Raw genomic sequence first — 4,120 nt, 5'->3', positions numbered from 1 at the left:
CCACTTCATGTTCTTAATTTGTGGATTATAATTGAATTCATAAACATTTTGAAGTCTTGCATGAGAATTTAAATGTGTTTGCCTATTGTGAAACTGAACCATATAATTGTATGTTAGATGCCATAAGCCATGCTGCAGGTTGAGGTCGTAATGTTCTCAAATTTCAAACCCGTGGCCATTCGCTAGCTCATCGCTAGGCGAGCCCGCAGCGAGCCTTCGCTGAGCCTTCGCTGGGCGAAGCAGAGGCGACCGGGCCAGGGGCTGCTTTGCTTTTTGCTGCCTATTTCATGTTTACCTAATGATGATTCTGCATTATTTGGCCTAAATTCTTGGCTGCTATATTTATCTTATGATGCAATTTCCAATTGTATTTTATGCTTTAATCTGTGTGTTCATGGTGTAAAGGCTAGCATACTTCCGAAGAAATAGCCGGCTAGGTACTCCGCTTTACGCATGGGAAGCCTCACGGAGAGGGATTCTAAATTATTTCACTTTAATGTGAAGATTCATATTGATTGCCTAATTAATTTTACTATATTAATTTTTAATGTAATGTTGACTTTAATGTATCGATTTAATGCGGTATGACCATAATTACCTAATGGACTTAAAACATGGACTTTAAATAAATGACATCGGACCTCTCTTTATCACCCCACGATTACAATATTACGGTCATGTCCCGCGAATATGGGGATATCCTTAGCAAAGACCCTTCGGTAAAATCATCATAGTCCCTCGGATGTTGCCTTCGAAAATACGATTTTGTCCCTCGATGACCCTTCGGTGTAGCCTACGGTTAAATGATGATAGTCCCTTCGAATGCTAAGGTATCCTCACAACAGTTGCCTCCAATGACCAATCGATGACCCTACGATGACCCTCCTACATCCCCAGGATAAAACTACTTACTTCTCAATAGTAAAGACAGTTTTACCCTCATAAGGATGGGAAATGCCCAGAAAGACCTCGGACAGGTATAACCTTAATTGCTCATTCATAACAAAAAAAATGCTTTTCACACCCCACACCTTTCAAATATCTTTTGGAAAATCACCACTTAGCATACATCCGTACTAGGATCATTGCCGAGTTATATTTTTCTAAACTACTTTCAAAAAATCCAACGAGATAACCACTTTGTATACATTCATGCAAGAATCATTACAAAGTTAAATTCTCATTTTCAAAACATTTTTCACACAGTTCTCAACCACCTTTTTCAAACTAGAAAACATAAATGATTGAGCAATTAAGAGCCCATGGATAACCATGGATACAAAGGGTGCTAATACCTTCCCTTTGTATAAAGTACCTCCCGAACCTAAGAATCTGAAATAAGGTCTTTCCTGTTCTTTTCCGCCTTTCCTTATGGGATAAAAGAAAAGTCGGTGGCGACTCTTGCTAACCGCGACATTGCGATTACAAATCCAATAAGGTCCAGTTCACCGTATGACACTATGTATAAGAAAACTAACATATTAAATTAATGAGCTTTTACACACATGCCCATTACACAAGCTAACTTAGAGAACAAGCTAACTTACACAATTGAGCATAATAAACAGGTCCAATTCGACATGCTAACAATCCTAGCATACTTCGACTACAACATGTGAACAGACTTCGACGACATGCTAAAGTCCTGTTGAATTGTCGAACCAAGAAGCTATCCTTCGACCATACTAGAGTTTGATCCAATATCTCATAAATCTCCATTTTGGAACAAAATCTATAACATCATGAGAACAAATTAGCTTTCTTCATGCAGCTTTATCAACTGGATACAGTGGGAAAACTTGAAACTTGGTAATATCTTGGTGATCATATCAGCAACATTGTAATGTCTTTGACTACTTTCCATCTCTTCGGATGTCAATTCCAAGAATCCTGGATGCTGCTCCAAGATCCTTCATATCGAACTCCTTATTGAGTTCAACCTTCATCTTCATTGCGTCCTCAACATTGTTGCTTGCTAGGATAATATCATCCGCATAAAGAAACAAAACAAAAAATGAATTTCCAGGTCGAATCTGAAGTAAACACAGTGGTCGAACTGACTTCTAATGAAATCTATGTGTGCCACAAACTTGTCGAATCTCCTATTCCACAGTCGAAGAGATTATTATAGTCCATATAAAGATCTATTCAGCTTGCACACATAATCTTCCTTACCCTTTTCTGCATACCTTCAGGTTGCCTTATTAGGATTATTTCATATAGATCTCCATACAAGAAAGTAGTCTCCACATCCATTTGTTCCAGTTCTAGGTCGAACTGTGCCACTATGGCAAGTAACATTCAAATCGACCTGTGCTTCACAACAAGAGAGAATACATCATTGAAGTCGACACCTTCTTTCTGAGTGAAACCCCTTGAAACCAATATTTCCTTGTATCTCTTTGACGTCACTCCTTCAAATCCTTCCTTAACTTTGAAAATCCACTTACAAGTGACTAACCTGGCTCCAACAAGTTTCTTGATCAGTTCCCAAGTGTCGTTATCATGAAGAGACTTCATCTCATCATCTATGGACTTATGTCATTCAGTCTTATTTCGACTCCTCATAACTTCCTTATAGTCTCTAGGTTTTTCATCTAGAACCTCACTTGCAGAGATTGAGGAATAAGTTATGAGATCTCCATACCCAAGTCTTTGAGGTGGCTTAATGACTCTTCTCGGCCTATCTCTTGCCAACATGTAGTCATCATCAGTTTCCTCATCTTCCTCAGTATCTTTAGCATCTTGTGCTTCTTCTTCAACTTGATTTGGGATATGTAATTCAACATCGACATGCTCCTCCTCAACATGAATCTCTTATTGTTCCATCTCTTCTTCAGATATCTGTGCACTTCGACTAACATCATCAGTTTTCTTGAAATCCATCTCAACTTCATTAAAAGCTATATCTTGACTGGTGATACACCTCCTGTGACCTAGCTCTAGGCATCATAGCCTATAAATTTTGACTCCTCCAGGGTATCCAATGAACGTGCATCTCAAAGCTTTAGGTTTGACCTTATCCTGCCTAATGTGAGCATAGGCTATGCAACCAAATACTCTAAGTTTGTCGAGATCTAGTAGATGTCCCAACCAAATTTCTTCAAGTGTCTTCATATCTAACACAATTGAAGGATATCTGTTTATCAGATATGTTGTTGTCGAAATAGACTCTGCCCAAAACACCTTCTTTAACCTAACACTAGTCAACATGCATCTAACTCTTTCTAAAATGGTTCGATTAAACCTTTCAGCCAAACCATTTTATTGGGCAGTACCTGCAATAGTTCTGTGCGTTGCAATACCAAAGGCTGCACAAAAACTGTCGAACACCTCATTGCAAAATTCAAGGCCATTGTCGGTTCTCAACCTCTTGACCTTCTTGCCAGTCTGATTTTCGACCAGAGTCTTCCAACATTTGAAGTTCATAAAAGTTCCATCCTTAGTCTTCTAGATGAATACCCATAACTTTATGGAATAATCTTCAATTATGGATAGAAAATATGTTGCTCCTGAATGTGATCGACACCTCGCAGGTCCCCAAAGATCAGCATGAATGTAATCAAGGGATCCATGTGTTCTTTGTTTGCCTTTATTGAACTTCACTCTGCAAGATTTTCCAAGTACACAGGGTTCACAAAACTTTAGCTTTTCGACTTTGTCTCCACCAAGTAGATTTTGTTTCCCCAATTCGACCAGACCCTTTTCACTGACATGGCCCAATCTCATGTGCCAAATTTATGTCTTCGAAAAAGGTTTCGTGGATTCAACATTTGCAGAACCACTGATAACTTCAGCCTGAAGGGTATACATGCCTTATTTATTCATGCCTCTTAAGACTTCCTTTGCCCCCTTCATGACTTTTAGAATACTTTTATCTCCTTGGAAAACATATCCTTTCTTGTCGAATTCATCAAGAGAAGTCAACTTTATATTCAAATCAGGTACATACCTGACTTCAGTCAACAACCTTATTAAGTCATCATGGAGCTTGAGTCTTACAGATCCAACACGTGCAATCTTGTAAGCTTTATTGTTTCCAATAAATACATATCCACCATCTTGAGCACATAGTTCCTAGAACAAGTATTTGTTTGGAGTCACGTGCCAAGTGCAACCT

Source organism: Lathyrus oleraceus, chromosome 4, assembly GCF_024323335.1.
Source record: "Lathyrus oleraceus cultivar Zhongwan6 chromosome 4, CAAS_Psat_ZW6_1.0, whole genome shotgun sequence".
NCBI lineage: Eukaryota > Viridiplantae > Streptophyta > Magnoliopsida > Fabales > Fabaceae > Lathyrus > Lathyrus oleraceus.
The sequence above is the reverse complement of the archived record's forward strand: the minus strand, read 5'-3'. Positions refer to the sequence as shown.